This window comes from Camelus bactrianus, chromosome X (assembly GCF_048773025.1).
Source record: "Camelus bactrianus isolate YW-2024 breed Bactrian camel chromosome X, ASM4877302v1, whole genome shotgun sequence".
NCBI classification, from domain to species: Eukaryota; Metazoa; Chordata; class Mammalia; order Artiodactyla; family Camelidae; genus Camelus; species Camelus bactrianus.
In genome coordinates, this window is record NC_133575.1 from 16,383,838 (window position 1) to 16,404,925 (window position 21,088).

General features: G+C 44.2%; 1 protein-coding gene across 1 annotated transcript in view; it reads right to left on the bottom strand.

The window, feature by feature from the left end:
* Window positions 1-2,522: 2,522 nt before the first annotated feature.
* SMPX (small muscle protein X-linked) overlaps window positions 2,523-21,088 on the bottom strand; it is a 49,452-nt gene continuing 30,886 nt past the window's right edge. Inside the window, exon 5 of the mRNA XM_010970296.3 lies at window positions 2,523-2,951. The gene's annotated coding sequence lies outside the window, so the exon portion shown is untranslated. The remainder of the gene's footprint in view (window positions 2,952-21,088) is intronic.

Consider the following 21,088-nt stretch of genomic DNA (forward strand, 5'->3'; position numbering starts at 1 on the left):
GGCAGGTCGCGTTACCCTGATTGGTAGCTCTGTGCCTGGCTTGTTGACTGAATACACGATCGTGTCTGAATGTTAGGACAATATATCATCTCCTTTGGAGAAGAACAGAAATTTCATTAATGGGATGTGAGGCAAGGAACTAGCTGTGGACCACATTGATGCATATATTCAGCATCAGGTTAAAATCCCAAGGGAGCATCAATTACCAAGTTAAATACAGTTTCTCTTTCAAGCTAGATTGCAAAGCAATGGGATAATGCCACGTACCTTCAAAAGGAAGTAGTTTTAATTGATCAACCTGTAGGTCTTGAATCCAAATGAGCTCTGTTTTCATCCCCCCTGAACCTTTCCATACCTTATCTCCGAGGTGGGGGACCCTAGTTCTAGGTCAGCCCAAGAAGGTAGGAGAGGGAGTGTCTCGGGCTGGTGTGGCCATGCCAGCGCACTCCTTCTAGGGACCTAATTATAACGTGAGGCATCATGTTAACCCTCTAACTGCTCTAGTTCAAAATGAGGGGTTCATTTGGGTAACTATCATCCCTGGTGCCCTGGGCCTCACTTTAAAAATTCGCCTGTGTCATTCAGCTACTCAGTAAGTAACCTTGGAAGCAAAGCTAATTACTCTGCAATCTGTGCTCTCGAAATGGAAAGATCATAAAAAGAGAGTGGTAGAAATGATTCTGGAGAGCCTGGCTTGTTCCCAATGATTTCTCCTCCAAAGGGAGCTTTTCAAGTGTGCCTCGTGGTCCTGAACCCTGTGGGCCTCCTCCTTTCGCTCAGGCCTCAAGCACAACACGGGAAACTCTCATTCTGGGGAACGGATGTGGGGGTACACAAGGGGATTTTCTGGATGAAGATGCTATGCTCCTTCCAGCACTCAGGGCAGAGCCTGCCCGCAGTTTACAGCCAGCTGAGGTGGGCAGAGGTACAGTGGTTTGCCCTCAACCATCCTCACCTGTCAGCAGAGTCACTGCGAGTTGGACCATTTGCAGCATGTTCACTGAAAACGCCATGGGACCTTATGCTGGCTTTTAATTGCTCAAACTGGTGTGGTTGCTAGTTTTTCCTCCCTCTCGTTATGAACCTTCAACTCCTTGTAACTTGTTTCTTCCCCCATGAAAAAGCTGAATAATAATTGGTTATTGAGCGATATAAATAAGGCTGTTTCAATGTGATGAATGAGTTTTTAGAAAGCCATTTTGCATGAAACGTGTCAATTTTTATAATTATAACTTCATTGAAAATAAAATGTCTTTGCCTGTATTATATGTACTGTCTGATGAATGATAGAACATGAAACTTGCTAAGTCCCATACCGTGAATTTGCACCTTAACCAAATAAAATACATATTAAGTGAATACCTCAGAAAATGCATTGAATTTATCTAGTGACTCTGGTCTGTATTGTACTGCAAATTTGACCTAGGAGACTGCATTAAAAGATGAAGAAAGTTTTTTATAACATTAAACCAGAATTAAATTTGGAAACTGAATATGGATCATTTATATATAAACAAAGGCAACAGGAAGGTAAATTTTGTAATCCTAGCCAACAACCCTAATTAGGAAGGAGTGGAATGGCATAAGGCAACACAACGCCCTATTACTGAGGACCTGTTCTGCTGACAGATGACTTGCTGGCATATTTTGTTCTGTTTGATATTTGCTGCCCTGTATGTCTCCATAAGATTTAGATCACCAGGCTAAACCACAGCCCGGCGAGATGTCTGGGACCCACAGCCAGATGGGTGCCCCTTCAAGAAAACCTCAACTCATCAGATACTGCTGAATCTGCAGCCAGTCGCGCGTGTGCAATGATAGCCCTGCTTTTGGAAACCAGTCTCTACGAAACAGAAAAGCTGAAGACTAATTTATGCTTGAGATGTTTCAAAATACATCTGATTTTTTAAAAATGGTAAGCAATGAAGTGAAGAAAAAAGTCAGGGTGTTGGGATCTCTGCATACCAGGTAGGTAACACACTTGTCTCTAAAACTGCATGATCTTGAGAGCCTGGTCCCTCAAATCTTCATACTCTGCAGTTGCCCGGACATCTGGGAAGATCAGAAGACTCTAGCGGGACATGGGTGATTCTTTTTTGGTATATGATTGTTGCACGGAGACTCTCCATCTTAGCAGCAGGAGACATGTCTTGCGTTGGACAGCTAAGCTATGATCTGACCCTCTCATTCTGATCTCTCAGCTTTATTTTATTGTGCCTTATAATGGATGCAATTCCACATGGGGAATGGGAATTCCTGAGCCTCCATGGAAGTAAAATGTACTCACCATAAAAGTCGTCCTCAAAGGAGGAACATCATCAATACCCAGTTCCTCAGGAAGTATTTAACTTGATTTGCAATGATCAGTCAGCCATAGTCTCCCCCGTGGTACCCGATAATTCAGAATGAGAAGCCCCGCTTACGCAGTGTGGAATTTGGTTGGTGCTTGTATCTCACCTCTCTCCACATGGGGGAGTATGTAGCTCTCTGAAGATATGAAAATTAATTAGTTGAGATGCACATTTTACATTTACTCAAATATTTATTTGACCTCATAAAAAGTTTATTGACATTAATTTAGAAGGTGAAGAACTAAAATACATTCCAAATATTTGACCAAAATAGTGTGGGAAGTAGCTTAGAGAACTTTCCATCAAAATCATTGTTAATCAATATCCTTCTCCATAAAATCATATCCCTCCTCAAAAGCACACCCTCCAAGTGGTGAATTCTTGAGCTGCTTTGCTCTGCAAGCTGCCAAACCTGAAGATAAGTGCACGTAAGTAGTGCAGCCAACTAGAAGGAAGAGATGGAAATGCACAAACAGGACTTTTCTGCTAGAGTCTCAGGCCTTCGGGAGGTTCATAATCTTCATACAAATATATAAAATTTCTTAGTGAGCAATTTTCCTTTGAATCCATTCTCTTACTCTCCAATTCTTCACATCAAGCCTGCAAAGAAGAAACCAAAGGAATGGTTACTTTAGTTTTTGTGAGATGTTTTTAGGGACGGCTTGTAAATCATTTTGATAGGCACGAGTCAAACTTGAAGGCTTCATTTTCACTGGAAAACTTCAGCTTGAGTCCATGAATGTAAAGTGAGTAGAAGGTGCGACCATCAACTCTGACTCTAAGGATTCAAGTAATTCCCAGCTAAATTAGGATGGCTTCCATCTGAAGGATTAGAGTATAATGCTAACCTTAAGACTGACTTGCAAGACCTTTGGTGCCTGTGGGAAATTTGCCTTCATGGTTCCAGTCCTCCACCCCTCCCTAGATCCATCCCCATTGCCTTGTTGCTTTTCAGTTTCCTACCATTGTGGACAGGGTAGGATTCCTCATGCCTGAGTTGGGCCATGTGACTTGCGGCCGGTGGAATGAGGCAGAAGTGATGGTGTGCCAGTTCGGAGCTTAAGCCTCAAGAGGCATCACATGTTCTTGGCGACTCTCCTGCACGTCTGCCATTGCCGCAGACAGGGTATGCCCAGGCTGGCCTGCAGATCCCAGAAGGGTGAGTAGCGTGTGGAGCTGACGTGGATACATAAGTGAGCCCGGTCTAAATCAGCTGAGCCACAGACGCATCAGCCAGCGTAATAAGTGCTTTCTTTGTAAGGCATGGGACCTGGGGGTGGTTGTTTATGCAGCGATAGCTAATTGATAATGAGGCCACTTCTTTTAATGGCTCTTGGGATGTCAGGATGGTTGAGCCTTATTTACACATTTGTTTTCCATTATTCTTTGCTGTCATTTCTTGTCTGTTTTACTTATGTGAATGGGCTGAATCTTTTCTAAGAAATAGAATGCTCTCTCTTTTTTTTTTTTATTACCAATGACTGTAGAAAGAAAACTCCACAGACCAGGGTCCCCTCCACCTTTGCTGGGGCAGATAGTATAGCTTGGCTTACCCCATATCCATTCACAACCCCCTTCTTCCTTGCTTTTCTCTCCTACAAGGCTGGTAGCCAAATACTCTGTTTCCTGGTCTCTCTTACAGCTCGGAGCAGCCATGGGACCCAGTTGTAGCTGGTGAGCTTGGAGGGGAATTCTGCAGCAGAGGTCTTTTAGGCAGCTTTGCTTTCCTGTGTATTTTTTTAGAGATTACAAAGCCTGTTGTGTCATCTAACCTTAGAGCATCGCTGTGAGGCAGGTTGTATTATACTCATTGTTAAGATGACACACATTTGAGGTGCAAAAAGCAAAGTGAGTAACTCAAAGTCTCATAGCTGGTAAATAGAAAAACTGGGATTTGGACTCCAGTGTCCTGACTCTGGGGCTCCTGCCATGCCACTGACAAAGAAGATCTGGATGGTTCTGGAACCAGAGGGGAAGGCAGGAAGGTATTAATGATGGCAGAACTGAAAACATTGCCCACAAGTCAGCAGAGGCTGCTTTTTTTTTTTTTTAACGATTCAGAATAATTTAACTGGAAGAGTTTCCAAGTGTCTTAGTTTCCTAGGGCTGTCATAACAAAATACCAGAGACTGGGTAGTTTACAGAACAGAAATTTTCTCATACTTCTGGAGGCTATAAATCCAAGGTCAAGATTATCAGCAGGTTTGCTTTCTCCTGAGGCCTCTCTCCTTGGCTTGCAGACGGCCACCTTCTCATTGTATCATTACACGGTCTTTCCTCTGCACAGACAACCCTGCTGTCTATTGTCCAAACTTCTCATAAGGTCACCAGTTAGATTGGATTAGGGTCCACTTTAATGGCCTCGTTTTAACTTAATCACCCCTTTAAAGTTCTATCTTCAAATACAGTTACGTTCTGAGGTACTGGGGGCCAGGACTTTAATGCATGAGTTTTGGGGGGGACACAGTTCAGCTCATAACACTTTGCCTAGCAGGGACTCTTCTATTTCTGTAGCATCTTTTTTTCTTTTTTTAGAAACTCAATTTTCAGTCCAGGGCATTCACCAGGAAGAAGCAAGATATCACCTCCTTCCCAGCCCAGGATTTCCTGGGTGAAACTTACTTGTTGACCAGCAACTTCACAGTGTCACCCGGCCCACCACGCTGGCCTGTCTCTGTCCACTCTCCCTCCCGCACCCTGCACCAAGTTTGCTGGACACTTACTGCCTGTGTCACAGGGTGACAGCCTTCAGGCCTCTCCCTCTCAGCTGCTAACTTTTGACTACAACCCACTCACCCCCGCAATTCTCCAGGTCCCAGGCTGCATTGTAATTAGTTGCCTCTAGGCATCCTCTCTCTCCTCTCTCTTTCCTGCCATAGCTGTCCTGCCTCTAGGCCATGACCCTCTGAAGGGATGAACATGTCCTATTCATTTCTCCATCCCATTGCCTGGGGACGGGTGAGTTGGAGCGCTGGAAAAGTGAGGACAGGACCAGAAATGTGAGGCGGCGGGAGTGAGCGAGGGGACGCAGAGGCAAGGACCCAGCAGCGCTGATGAAATGTGCTCCGTCCCCCTGTGCTGTCACAGCTGTCCTTGGCCCCGGCCGTAGCCCCACCATGGCCAGGGTGTGCTCAAGCCATTTTACTGCTGTGGTCACTGTGCTGGGTGACATCCGGCCCATCTCTCTGGCCAAGGAAGAGGCCCATATCAAGCTGCCCTGGAAACCGAGACATTCCTTGGGCTTGCCTGAACAGCATGGAAGGGGTGATGATTCATAGCAAATTGTCACTGCAGCATGTTCTGTGAGGTATGGTTTCTCTCCAAGAACTGTCCAGACTCTGAAGCACCATCTGGAACCAGAAATGGGAACCATTTCTATGATGGGCTTGATGGGGACTTTGACCACCACAAATCCGTCTCAAGTAGGTGGAATTAGAGATACACTGAGAAATACGTGGGGAGCCATTTGCCATGATCCTTCAGTAACTGTTTAAAAACCCTAAGATGCCACTCATGACTGGGTTCAGCTTGTGGACCTCTGTGACTTTAAGACAGTTTTGAAAACACAGAGAAACCTTGATCCAGTTTGCCCAGACCACCGTGGCCACTGAGATCATCACATTATTTAGGAAAAGCAAACACACAGTTCTTCATGCAATACTAGCCCCAGGGAAACGGCGCTTCATGTGGGGCTGGAGGAGCTACTGACTGGACACAGTTACCACATTTCATCTATAAAGTGAACTTGGATCTCTCCTCTAGCCGGAGCCTGACAGGAGGCAGCAGACGGCACAGAGGAGTCACTGCAGTCGTCGTTCTCCAGACCACCCTGCCCTCCTCCAGCCTCTCCCTCCCTCCTGGGTCCCGAGAGAACCCGAGAGGGCCCAGCAACCCTGGACTCAGGACACTGCTGATGAGAAAGGTCACAGATGGTCCTTCCGGGACTGCCAGACCCCCAGAGGAACAGAGTCTGTGTCCTTGCCCTTGTGAGACTCAGCGTGTTCTCAGAATGCCTTTATGTTACCGCAGTACAGGAATCTGGGAATTCAGAGACTGGGGTCAGGGCTCGAATTTAAAAATGAGAACAAGGGGAAGGGATCCAGAGCTAAAATTGCCCGTGCTGTAAAGCACACTTGTTTGTCGGGTTATTGGAATGCAAGTGTGCTGGGCCATGTCCCTGGCCGCACTGCTTTGCTGCCTAGAGAACAGCTGTCAGCCACTCTCCTGCGTCCTGCTCTCCTGTCCGGGACATTTGTGAGGACGATGGGGAATGCGAGGCCCCCTGCTGAAAGTCACTCTCCAGGTACCCCACACACCTTTTGTACCTAAGCAAAAAAAGTTTACATTGGGAAAGGCACCCCTTGGCTGGTGCGAGGGTGACACACCAGATAGCTCCCATGTGTCACTCTCAGTCCAGGCTGAGGAGCATGTGATGTTTACGCCTTGCCATGACCCATTTATAGCTTTGCTACTCAGTTGCCACGGCCCCACATACATCATTTAGGAAATGGAGTCCACTCAACGCTCATCTGCATTTGGTCCTTTAAACAGCCTCTCGGGGGCGGTACAATGATTACTTCCTCCTACGTGGTGCTAAATCATAGAGCCATAAACACAGTGACACTCAAAAGTAGTCAAGAGAAAGGCGGTGCCTCATGTTCCATCCGGTTCCATATGCAGTGGCCGACCAGGCACCCAGAGCAAACTGGTGGAAGCCCTGGAGTTTATCAGAGGGCATTTGCGGAGTCTTCTAGAGTTTACAAAACACGTTCACACACATTGGCCCATGGAATCATTGTGACCACATGGAGAGGAAGGCAGTACAAGCTACAACTAAGGTTCTTACTGCACCCCCACACCAAGGTCGGGGAGAAACTGTACCCTGGTAACTCCAAACCCAGAACTCTTTATTTTATCCCCACTAGCCACTCATGAAGTAGAAGAAACAAAACCAAATAAAAACATTTTTGAAGCTTCAGCTGTGAAATAGCCACCCAAATTGGCTTCTGTGCATGATGAAGCCTTTGGTGGATAAAGTAAAAACTAATATGTTTCCTCCAATAACTAGTAAAAGCAGGGAAGATGAGAAAGACACAAAAAGCAGGGCATTTTTTTCCAGTAAAATTCTGCACCTAAAATCCAGAGTCAAATAGTGAGTGTTATGTGCCCCATGTGGAGAATTTGAGTGACCTTAAGGAAAAGACAAATTTGCATGTCCAGGTCAAATTCATACAAGATAAGTTCAAAAAGGGGTTTTGAATCCTATTGTATTGAGAGTTTGTTGCACTGGACATCAAGTCAGGGGCCGGCAGCTGGGACAATACTGAATTTGTTGGGGGAGATCTTGGTGGAGTAAGGGGCATAATCCACGACCAGTCACCACTCGCGGCTCCTGGTTTTCTGGTCAATTTCGCCATCCATCAGAGCACAGACCTCCCTATTTCTAAAGGGGCCACAGATTTTACTGTAGGAGCACTTACCCAAGACTTCCTAATAAAGCAGAGCTCAGTGACACGCAGAGGTAGACAAAGTGACAGACAAGTCAAGTAGACTAGTCTTAACCAAGAGGTTCTCAGTTTCCAAAGACAGCAAAACCCTTTTATGTTGTTTAGGCCTGAGCATTTGAGACCTAGGGACAACGGTGCTTACATCAGTAATACCCAGTATCCTCTTTGATCTGTCTGGTACAGTCAGTGGCAGCCAGAGGTCCTGGGACGTCCAAATGGAAAACCAATTTCTTAATTTAACAGAACATATGAAATAAACTTAGGTGTCCCTGTTTCTCCCCAATAAGGCATTCTGGGAAGTGCATTGTCATGGAGATCCCCTTAGAGCTGATTAACATTTTGTTAGTTTTTACAGTAACAGTGATCGTAGTGAGTGGTCCAAGTTCTCAGTATTCAAATTAAAAACCTGGCTGCTGATGTACCATCAGGCAAAAATGTACCGATAAAGGTTTATAATCTTCTAAAACAGTAAAACTATTTTCAAAGATGCAAGGAACTAGACTTTTCTTACTGTTCCTCATTTAGAAATTAGGAAATTAAAATCCAGAGGGGTTGAGTCACTAGTCCAGGGTCTCACAGCTAGTTAGTGGCTAGTCCAGGATTAAAACCCTGTCTGGAGCTCTTAGCCCCTACAATGAACTCTTTTTAAAATGCATAAAATGGGCATAAGTTATCTGTACATATTGACAGTATTAGAGGCACCCTGCGCGAACAACTGATACATAGAAATATATCTGTAGTTTAGAAATAATTTGACTTAACATTCTTGTACTTGTTTTAATGAACGCCAACATTTAATTTAAGAAAATTTTTTGCCTTCTCAGAATTTACAGTTTCTTTTTAATGTTTTTATAGAGTAAAATGAACACATCTTAAGTGAACAGCTTCATGAATTTTTTTAATGTATGTATTTACCCATATATAGCTTTTATTTTTACATGGCTCTTAAATACTACCATATATGCCAGTATATCATCAAGGTTTTGTTCGTTTGTTTGAGAAATACTAGTTCCCAGAGATGATAAAACAGTATATCATCAAGGTTTTGTTCGTTTGTTTGAGAAATACTAGTTCCCAGAGATGATAAAACAAGTTTCACCTCTAAAAGGGAGTGAAGAGGGGGAAAAAAACTTTCCATGGTAAGATAAATTGAGGAATACCGGGTTAAGCAAAGATAAACCATCTTCTTAGTTTTGGGGCTCCTCAGAGCTTTAAACATACAAATGTATGTTGTGTGTATTGGGTGTGGGGACGACACCATGTAGCATTTCAAAACTTGCTTGATTACTGGATCATCTGTCCAGTTTTCTACTGTTTGTATTCTTGTTTGATTTATCATTCATTATATCACAGTGTCTGGACTATTCCATATGAGATTTTACTTAATCATAATCCTATGATTGGGCGCTTAGGTTCTTAATCAGTTTTGCTATCCTAAATGAACAAAACTTTTTCCACACACTTTCTTTAGGATGGTATCCATCAAGGCCTAACTGGGCCTAAATCCACAATGGCTGAAGCTTTCTCCATTTACTAAGCCCCACACCCTCACCAGCTAGGCTGGCTTAGTGCCTGCTATAAGAAGACAGTATCTTTTGAGGGAATGAGCAAGTATCTATTTCATGATCATTTTCCCACTCTTTTCTGTGACTATTACAAGAGGAAAACGGGTAGCTTTTTTCATTGAGCATCCCTTTGATGACTAATGAGGCTGCACATTTTCTCATGCTTCTCTACTAATTACACATCCACTTTTGTGAATTGTGAGTTCACTTCCTTTATTTATCTGTTAAGGTGCTAATGTTTTGCTTCCTAATTTGCATGGGCTCTGTATACAATTGTATATTTCATGCAAAACAGTTTTCTTGATAGTTTTTGCCATTTAATGGTTGGGGTTTTTTTCAAGTACAGAAATTTTTAATTAGCAAGATTTAGAGGGATGATTTTGATGGCCCATCTTTAAAAAGCTATCATCTGGACAAGCTTAAATCAATGCCTTCATTTTTTCCCAAATCATCCCAACCATTATTTTTAAAGTTATAGCCTACCTTTTGAAGCCATCATCAAAGGCCTTTAATTTTGTCATCTTAAAAGTGATAAGAAGTCAAAAAAGAAGGCTCTTCATGGAAAGAAAAGAAGCATCACTTTGGTCTTCGGAGATGTGGGATCTTGTTTAGAGGCTGTTGTGGGTGCTGTTTAAACCACCCAGAACAGGAGCACAAACTTGGCTGCACATTAGAATCACCTGGGGAGTTTTAAAAATCAGAAGGCCCAGGTTGCCCCAGACCAATGACATCAGAAGTCTCTGGGGTGGAATCAGTATTTTTTTTAAAGCTCCAAGGCCTCTGATGTGCAGACAAGGTTGAGAGCCACAGGCCTAGAAGCATTTCTCTGACTTTCATGTCCAGAGGAAGCACCTGGGGATCTTGTTAAACTGCAGATTCTGACTCAGGAGGCCTGGGGTGAGGCCTGAGGTTGTTTGTGTCTTTTTAGTAACTCCCCCAGGGGATGCGGTTATGGTTGGTCTGCAGACCACACTTTGAGAATCAAGGGTCTAGAACAGTGGTTCTTAAGGAAAGGGGTGGTATTTTGCACCCCCAGGGGACATTTGGCAATATGTGGAGGCCTTTTTTGCTTATTACAACCAGGAGGAGGGAGTGCCACTGGCATCAGGTCAGCAGAGGCCAGGGATGCACTAAACAGCCTATAGTGCCCAGGACAGCCCCACTCCTAAGAGTTCCCTGGCCCTAATGCCAGTAGTGCCGAGGGTGAGAAACCCCACCCCAGCACTCTAGACAGAGCTGTTTCTGTGAAAAGAAAATGATCCCAAACCTGAGCTGGAAGGCTGTATGCTCTGGTATGATAAATGGTCCCTTCTGGGAAGCATTTCTGATAAAACATATGGGTGGTTTTCTGATCAGCTTTAATGAGATGAAAAGCCCCTTCTGGGAAATTAGATTTACCTGCCTTGCTAAATTAGCCTTGTGACAGAGTTTAAAGACCACTTGTAGCCGGTCTAACAGTGTTATCCAACCACACTTTTTCCTATTCAAAGTTTTGGAACTGGCTCTTTGAAGCTTCTTTAAGCAACTTTGAACTAAAGCTTTGACATGTGCTTGCAATCAATTTATCAAAGACATTGCTTTAACACCCTTTGCCTTGCCAGCCTCCAAGCTGCTTCCCCAGTGGACCCTGTCTATAAATTCAACTGGTTACTGAATGCCTACTGTGGAGACACTTCAGCACAGACTCTGCCTTCAAATCCCAGCCATCTTACTTTCTCGCTGTGTCACCTTGGGCAAATATTCTTCTGAAGCACAGGAAGATAATAGTATCAAACTCATAGGGGTGTTGTGAGGATAACATATTCAAGCGTTTAGCGGAGTACCTCCCACATGGTGAACACTTGACATGTGTGTACTCTTACTATTAATCTGAGCTGAAGACCCCAAAAAGCTGATAAATCAAGACATCCCTGCCGCTGCCTCTGCTTTCCAAACAAGATTGAGTCTTTGTCATCTTGGCTTCAAACTCTTTGTGGTTCTTAAAGGTTGATGGTTGTTGGAGGTCTAAATAGGTAAAGAGGAGAATTGAAAGCAGTGAATTGAGTTGAAACAACAGGAAAGAAGAAAGGCTGGGGCAGTCAGTGAATAACTGGATTGGGGGAAGAATGAAGAGAGATTTGGGGTTAGAAGTCTCTAGGATGAAGGACTATTGGGCTGATAATGAATCAAGAGAATGTTTAGGTTGTTTTACAATGTAACTCTTCAGTGAAGATTTGCCTTCCTTTTTGAGGCCATTTTCAGTGAGCAGTGTTCCTTTTGGAGGAGGCTCTGTGCTTAAATGGGCTTAAAGATGGAAACCAGATGCCTGGTTATATTTGGTTACAATATATGCTAGAAAATTTATTCGGTAGGCACTGTGGACACATTAATGGACAAGTTATCCCCCTTCATGGAACTGAACATCTAGAAGGAAAGTCAGACAGTAAAATAAGTGATGGCAGTCGACTCTTCCATGGTGATGGATGCAGCTGTGATGGGACAAACTCAGGAAGCCGTGGATGCTTTATCCAGCTTAAGGGGCTCTGGAAAGGCTTTTCCAAAATAGTATGTAAACTGAGACCTGAATGATGGGGAGGAGTTACCCCGCTCCTGGGTAGGGGAGGAGAGGAAGACTGGAAACTCATATTCTGAGCATGTGGAAAGGCCTAGAGTCAGCATGGCACCTCCATGAACCGGAAGTAGTTCACTGTGGTTGGAGCGAGGAATGCTCTGGGTGAGCAGAAATACAAGTGGGGAAAACCTGGTGAGTCTGAGTCCTTCAGTGCAGGCGCTGGGGGTAATGGGGAGTACCTGAAGGCTGTTTAGTGAGGCAGTGACATGATCACTTTTGTGTTTTTAGCTTTAAAAAAAATCTGTTAGTTGCAGGGCTCTGGTGATGAAAAACAAGGAGAAAAGGCTTTAAGGAGTCAAGTGCACCGGTCACTTTGCCAGCCATGGGCCATTACTGCACCAGTTGCTCAATGACAAGCATGATGGATGAATGGCATATGCAGACCTTTCAAGTTGCAGAGAGGGATCAACCCTTTCAGGAGCCCTTGTCCACAGGCTCTTGCCTGAGGATTGAGAAGGGCCGCCCTTCACCATCAGCAAAGGCCCGGGGGCTCCTCACTGAAGCATCACTGTTCCAGACCTCAAGACTTCCATCAGGGGCTTAGACAAATTCCCAGGGACCTCCCAAGCATTACTAAATACGAGACAAATCACTAGTGACCACAAACTGCTGGGCGGGCTCTCACCTGTCAGTGTGCAGTATTTTGTGGGCTAGGAAGAATCTGAGCTTAAATAAAGCAGAAATGGACAGTCTCTCCGTTCCCATGGCTTAGTTTATTGAACGGGGGAAATAAGCCTTGGGAGGGAGACAGACCAGTTCCTAACAATTTAACCATTAATAAAGGCCTGCTATAAATGGAACTCAGGAGAGAAGGTAGCTTGTCAGAGGGCAAAGGAGTGGGCCCATTAGACAAAATAGGTCACACAGAGAGAAAGTTGTCCTGTGTCCTGGCTAGTTAGGTTGATCAGAGATGACAGGCCTTGCCATTTTTTAACTGATCAAAAAGGGATAGAGACTATATAAAGGGTTTCTTTCCTGTTGTTGTCCTTCTTAGAAGAGGGCTGTTTGAAAGAGGATCCTGAAAAGAAAAGAATGATAGTATTTATCACAGTTAAGAGTTTTGTGCTTAAAAATCTGTGTGTGTGTTCTCGGGAAAAAAAAATTCTGTGCTTCTCCTAGGAAGCCCCTGTGTCTGCTCACTGGTTTTCATCTGGGATTAACACAGCGGCATTGCCCAAGGAGGATGGTTTGATTTTTGGTGTTACTATCTGCTGTTTTCGTTTTCACCTTCAGAGATCAAAAGAGAATAGGAAAACTATCACAATATAAGAACAAATCTGCACGGGGGTGGTGTGATAAAGCTAAGACTTATCCCTCCTACCCTGAACTTCTGGTTTGCTTCTGGACTTGCCCTAAGAGCATCTGCTTTATTCTCCCTCCTTTTGGAGAACCTCCTGCCTAATGACTCAAGAAAGTGAAGAAAAACCTTCCCCAAAGTGCTCAGAGCCTGCACTTTGCTTATATGTTGTCTGGTTTACAAAAGCTTCTGCTGTTAAAAACATCAGGGAAACTGGCTTCACATTTGGAAATAATCTTTCTAATCTTCCCAAAGATAAACAACATTTGGTGTTTTAAATAAATACAAGAAATTGTGGGTGGTGAGGATCAGTAGGGTTGAAAGAAAAGCAAATACTGAAATGTTAAGCCTATGTGACTTTAGACAAAACCTCACTTCTCCAGACCTGTTTTCTCATCTGGTAAAAAAATAATAGAGGGCTAGGTTGCTGTGGTAGGCATCCTCCCAGATGGCCCCCAGCCAGTCTTGCCTCCTGGTATTCTTACCCTCGTATAGACCTCTCCAACACCAAGTAGGGCTGACTTGTATAATCAACAACATATTACAGAAATGACTGAGTGTGACCTCAAAGACTAAGTCATAAATGCCATCACAGCTTGTGCCTTACTCTCTCTGGGATCAGTGGTTCTGGGGGAAGCCAGCTGACATGTTGTGAGGGCACTCAAGCAGCCCAGTGTCACCAAGGCCTCCTGATAACAGTCATCACCAATCAGCCAGTGGCATGAGTGTGCCATCTTGGAAGTGGATCTTCTAGTCTTAGTCAAGTATTTAGATGACTGCATTTCCAGCCAACATCTGGACTGCAACCTCAGGGGGGATGCCAGCCAGAACCACCCAGCTCAACCACTTCTGAATTCCTGGCCCACAGAATCTCTGAAATAATATTTTTGTTTTAGGCTGCCAGACTGGGGGTAATTTGTTATACAGCAATATGTAACTGATACAGTTGCCTTAGGTCAAATCCAGCTCTTATATTTTATATGTCAATGAATAGGTGTTATTGATAGAACTCATGAAAAGCTGGCATTTAATTTATGTCCAAAATCAGATCCTAGCTGCAGGGTAGGACCATATTGCTTTGAGCATTTCTAAAAAGGTGAATAGCCAGTGTCTAGAGACCTGGCATCCTGAGAATTCATGGATTCAACTTTGTGGGAGCAGGTCAACATAGCTATCTGGCCTTGAACCAAAGCTTACAGTGCAACAGTTCAACACCCGGCAATTAGTCCTTAGCACATCATACCAAAAACATAACCCACTTACATTATGTTTACACCCAGAGACTGAACAGTCTAAAGAAATTCCAATGAAGTGGGACTTACTTGGGCTCTGCTCTTAATAAGTCACTCCAAAGGGTGTAACTGGGATTATTTGGAAGGAAGAGCACCCCTAGCAGTGTTTAGTGTGAGATGAATTGGGATAGAGGTCAAAAGTTACTGAGTCAATGGTTAAACCCAAGTGACTCTCCAGGGCGGGGGACATATCTGGAAAGCATCAGGTATGAAGAGGACTGGGCTGAGTCTTGGTTAGACTAAATGACATTGATGGTGCCCTGACCTGTGAGAATATGACTCTACATATCTTGGGGTAGACACACATTACAGCACTAACAAGGCTCAGCACACTCACTAGTGGGGACAAGTGTACCTTCAGTCCCTTCTAAGCCCAATATGGCTGTTGTTCTGGACTCATGTGCCAGTCTGGATAGTTTATTATCTCCACCCCACATAGAGGCTGTGGCTCACCCCTGGATCACCCTATGAATAAGTTCCACATACACGCTGCATGGCCTTCCAAGAATACAAAGCTGTTTTCCACATTTCGAGACTTTCATACCAGCAACCTTGACATTCCACCAAAAAAATACTTTCCCAAGCAAGACGTATTTCAGTTTGGTTTGTCCATGAAGGATCTGCGAAACATCCTCTAACTCAGTCCTTCTGACCCGAGTTACACATTAGACTCACCTGGGGGTCTTTTGAAACAAATCCTCCCAAAGAATTACTGGTCACAGGTGGGGCTCAGACAGGTCCAGGTGATCCTAGTGTGTAGTCAGCACTGAAAATGGGTCTAACTCTATCCAGCAATTTGTTGCTGCCTGACTCCAGGACTAAGATAACTAGAGTAAAAATAAATGATTCTCACCCAAGGCCCAAGTCTGGACAACTCAGTTGTTCAGAAACTGCCTTCAGTTCTTGTGTCATAATATTTGAGAAAAGCTATACATTTGCCTGTCGGTCATCCAAGTAGCTGAGATCCTGGTCCTGTCTTGCACTGGACTTGAAAGATGTTCAAATTTAGAATCTCTTTTGTATTTTTCGTTCACTACCTAGATACTTGTAACAGTATACTTGAATGAAGATTATCAAATCTAGCTTTTTGGTCTCTGCATATATTTGAAACTTGGCAAGGCTTTCCTTAGAAAGATTTCTACAGAGATTGCAAAAATGATTCTTCTTTCTTCCCAATCATTGCATCCAGAGAGCTCTATATTATTTCATGCAACTGCATGTGAATCTAAGATTATCTCAGGATAAAAAGATTTTGAAAAGAAAACTAGATGGTGGGCTGCATTTGGCTCCTGGGCCCTGGTTTGCCAACCCTTGGACTGTAGCAGTGTTAGAACTTAACAAATAGTTACAGAAAATAATGTATCAGTGAGGTTAAGTGACTGGTAGGTAAGTTGATGTCACTGGCAGAATTTCTCATGCATTATATTAGGATTCTTTCTCCCTCTTAATTTACACGGTACATTTCACTCCCGTGGAATTTACTCTATCTGCCACATGGAGAATCAGCCTGGGGCAGTGGTTAAACATCAGACAGCTTGGATTTGAATTTTGGCCACCTTACTGTCTAGTTGTGCCACTTTGGGGATGTCATATAACTTCTCTGTGCCTCAGTTTTCTCTCCTGTAAAATGGAGCTCTAATACTAACTTATTTAAGAATTCCAAGGTAAAGTGCTTGGGACAGAACTTGACCCTTGGAAGCACTATTATAAGCACTAACAATTGTTGTTTCATTGATGCATCATGTATCTGAATTTCAGCAAGGAAATATGGCCAAGTTGCTCACTATACATTTGGATATCAGCTATAAAACTGTGGACCACATGATGAGGTAGTTAGGGGATTTGGAATGTCCAAATCTAAACCGTCCAGATTGATGGCTCTAGTTCAGTAGTTCTCAAAGTAAGGTCCCCAAACCAGCAGCTGCAGCCCGTGGGAACTTGTCAGGAAAGCAGATCCTCAGGCGTATCCCAGACCTACTGAATCAGAAGCTCTCGGGGTGGGGCCCAGCAGTCTAAGTTTCCGGAAGCGTTCCAGATGATGCTGATGCACGAGAAAGTTTGAGAACCACTACTCTAAGCCAATCTGAAGAGTTTCCATGGCCACAGCCCACAGGATGCTGTCCGTGGTGCTGCCTTGTCTCCACTCTCCTCAAGATCTCAGTTAAATATAAGGACGAGCTTGTGTCTCAAGTTGACAGATCAGACATGCAAAGCCAGCCTGGAGGAATAACTACATTGTCGGGTGCTAGAGTGTGGGCCTGAAATGATCTCAGTCGGTTGGAAGTGCCAGCCAAAATTCACAAATTTGTTTTGATTTTTAATAGAGCTTTGTTTTTACCTAACACAAATTTCTAACTCAACTTTCTTGTTATTTTAACTCTTACATGTTCAGTAAGGTTGTCATTGGTGATGTGGGTATTCAGGCACTGTGTTCCTAGTTAGCACTGTAGCCAAGACTGCAGGATTGCAGCAGGTTGTCTCCAAGTGCGGGAGCAAAGCCTGCCTACTACCTCTTGGAATTTCATAATTTGATCACCAAGGGAGAAAGGGTGCCACCCAGGAGAAAACTGAGTCTGGAATTGATTATGAAGGGATGGCAGCAAAATGGTGAGGAGGTTCAGGGCTCATTATAACGCAGTTGCATTTGCCATCTCTTCTGCTCTCTGAGCATTATCAGCTGTTTTGTCTTATCTAGGCCACGAGCTCTTCCCATGCACTGGGATTCCCTGCCAGCCAGGGGCCCTGAGACCAGCTCAGTTGGTGGTGTAACCTGCTCCTGGCAGTGGAAGCAGGTCTGTAATTGGCCCATAATTGGGTTGGATTTGGCTCAGAACGACTCTCAGGCTCTCTCCCCTGACAGATAACCTTCAAATATAATTTTGCAGGGAATCCAGGGCACCATTTCATGGCTGTTGGTGACAGTGGAGAGTTTTCCAGAAGAGCTGACCTTTAGGTTGATGATTTGGGGGTATCTTAAAGTTTTCCCTAGGTCCATTTTTTTGACACCTGGTCTTTATGAAAGTAAGATATTTCAACCTTATTTTCACATGCCAGCATCAAAAATGTGTGTGCATGTACATTGCACGTTTATATACATATAAAGGATACAATATGATTTTCTTTAATTAGGCAGCAAGAAAACAGTAAATAGAAATGGAAATTGAGATAATACCTTTCCTTTGAAATATATCTATAGGTACAAGTGGATAGATTTATCCTAGCTCTTTCTATATCAGTAAGAAAAGTCCCTCTGGGTATTAGCAGAGCCATTATCTGTCCTGTTCTAGCCCATAGCACAGGTTGTAACTAACCCCTCCTTGGCACCTGCTGCATACTTCATAGTGATCCCATTTCCTACAGATGGACTTGAATTAATAGTTAGCCTTAAACTTTCTCTTGAGGAACATGACAATACATTCCACAATCTCTCACCCTGGGTGCAGTTGGAAGTCACATAAGAATGAACTGCAAATTCGATTCCTGTCCCACCTGTCTCATGGAGCTGTTGAAAGCCTTGAAAGAGAATGAACCAAGAAATACTTTGGAATCCTTAAAATGAAGTGCAAGGGCTTGTTAATATTATTGCTTACTAGTAGCCTCTAGTTAAAATATGTGATGTGGTTTTTGCCATCAAACTCCGAATAAGCCTCTCTTTCCTCATTGCCTGGTCCGCGGTGCCCCCTGAAGTGGCTGTTGCACAACTTCTCCAAGTTGCCATGTTATGTGGCATCTGTATTTATTACTGACTACCTGTTTTACTCTTATTGCAAAGCAGACAAGACTCAATTATTAAATTCAGAGAGAAGGCACACAGGACGCTTCTGGATGTTTAGATCGACATGGATCTTGTTTGAGTTTCTGGACCAGATTTCAGTAGTCCATAGTTGTGTGCAAAAGATTACTAAAAAGATGAGATGCTTCTTTTTGGACATCACGCCCATTCAAAATGCTTAGTAATATGGTGTCTGAAACGCATTGTTTCATTTTTCCTTGGAAGTAAGAGAATGGCAGCTTGACTCTCTAAATATTTCTTAAGCTGATTTTCTTCAGAGAAAGATCCGAAATTACAAACCAGACATATTTGGTAGTTAAAAGTGGCTGGGGAGAAGATGGCAATCCCTTGAAGTCTCCAAAACCAAATGAAAGTGCTCAAGTGAAATGTTTGTCATTTTGCTGTCAAGAGACAAGGGCTTTGGAAACAGGAGCTGCTGCAGGTTTTGAAAAATGGGGCTGCAGTGCCTCCTCCAGGCGAAAGGGGATACTTACAGGTTAGAAATCATCTCGGGAACTGACTCCAGCTCCAAAGCTTCAAGGTAGGTGGTGACTGAGACAGAGGACCTCCCAGGAGCTTACCAGTGCCTCAGGGAGCTCAATTAGTCACAGACAATTAGTGAGTTTTCATTTTCAGTGAGCTTTTTCACATTTCCTCAGGAAGTATGCAGAGCTACTCTTGAGAGAGTATTTCATTTAACAACCAACAAACCAACCCTTGCTCTTGGAAGGAGCAGAGAGCAGAGGGCAGGGGAAAGTTGTGGGGACAGCAGAGGGAATGATAACTTTCTGGATGCCGGTTTGTGCCAGATGCCACATCCGAGTCAACTCACTCTCTTTATGGTCGCCTCTCAAGATCGGGATTATTATTCCTATTTATAGACGTGGCTCAGAATGATCAGGAACTTGCTCAAGGTCACGGACTTCTTACGTGACATGGCTGGGAGTGGAGCGCAAGTGTGTCCTACTCTATCCAGCACGTCCAGTGCTCAGTGCCTTAAATTAAGTTCCTTCCGATGGTGACATGCTGTCATTAGCGATAATAATAGCTACCGCTGCGCTGAGGACTTTGCACACACTATGTATTTAATTCAGCATTTCACAACCTCAGCGCTATTGAAGTTTCTTGGTGGGGGGCTGTCCTGCACGTTGTGGGATGTTTGGCAGCGTCCCTGGCCCCTACCCCTAGCTGCCAAGAGTACCCACCCTGTCACCATTTGTGACAAGCAAAAATGTCTCCAAACATTGCTAAATGTCCCTTAGGGTGGGGAGCAAAATCACCCCTGTGCGGTAGGTACTTTTCTCATTTTTCAGAAAAAGAAACAGCGATTAGCCAAATCACAGACCAAGAGAATAGCAAAGCCAGGACATGAACCAGTGCCTGAACCACCTCTAAAGTTTACGCTCTTCAACTGCCTTCCGGTAGAATCCTTTTCCAATATCCTATCTAGAAACTTTTGTCACCTGTATTCAAAGGTTATGTCTTGTTTCCTCATTCCTGCTGCAGCTCTTATGTGCTAATGTCCCTTGTCACATTCACACCCAGCTAGGCTGTCAGTCCGTCGAGGGATGTTGTCTTGTATCACCTGTCTCTACTGTGGTAAAGCCTGGCGTGCAGTAGGTGCACAGATGTTCACTTATTAAATGAGAGAGTTCATTCTAGTACTTGAATCCTCCCGTTCAAATCTAGTTCATGCTGTTCACTTACTTTATAAAGATAAAAGTGAATTCAGCCAAAGTAAATTCCAGGTAGCCATGTACAAAATAGTTAGGAAATGAAAATTAATTGAGTCTGAATAAATGGATGTTTGAACATTTAGAACTTAATAACCCCGTTTGGTAAGTTTTGGGGAATTAATCGATGCCTCTGGAACTAAAGGGCAGCCACGATTCCTATCATTTGTGTCTAAAATTGGAGGTGAGGCAAGAGCGAGGCAGAAAAAATGTGTATTACGTGTTAAGGATTCGGCTGTGCCTGCAACACGTAAGGGCGGTCTTCTCAGTGGAAGGAAGTGCCACTGTCCTTTCTCCAAGGCATCCAGTGACTCTCAGGCAGTAGGGCATGCTTGCTTTCTGCTGTTTTTTCAGCAGTCCAGATGAATTGTTCTGAGCAGCCTTGGTGCCACCTGCCTGTACGAAAGTGACTCCAGTCTGTTCTCTGCTTAATAGAAATTTCCCTCAGTGAGAAGCCAGTTGACTGACCCTACCTGGGATTAAAGCAGCCACCACCTCGCCATCTGCGTAAAGCCCTAAACCGGAGGGTGTGGGATGATCAGTTCCCGCGCAGAGAGCGGGGGCGAGGGAGTACGAGTTAAACGTGCAAGTCTTGATCTGCTCCTCGTGATTCCTTCTCTTTCTCAAATGCCACAATGTGTGGGGGGAGTTAAAACGAGCAGCGGTTGTCACGATGCAGCCGAGCCTGATTAGACAGCCTGGAATTCACTTCCCCAGTTTTCTGCGTGGGCTGCACACAGTGGGAGAAGGAGTGAGAGGAAAGGCTTCATGGGTGGGAGACGGCTGCCTCTCGATGACACAGAGACACCTGCCAAGCCCTTGCTCATCCCGGGAGCAAAGGCAGGCTCTGCAGAGGCCTGGCCTTCCCGGGCTGAAGTTTCGGCAGCACGGGCCAGGGCAGTGTCATCCCAGGCGCGGCCAGGATTGCTGCTGTTCCGTCTCCCTCCTTCCTCCTCTCCT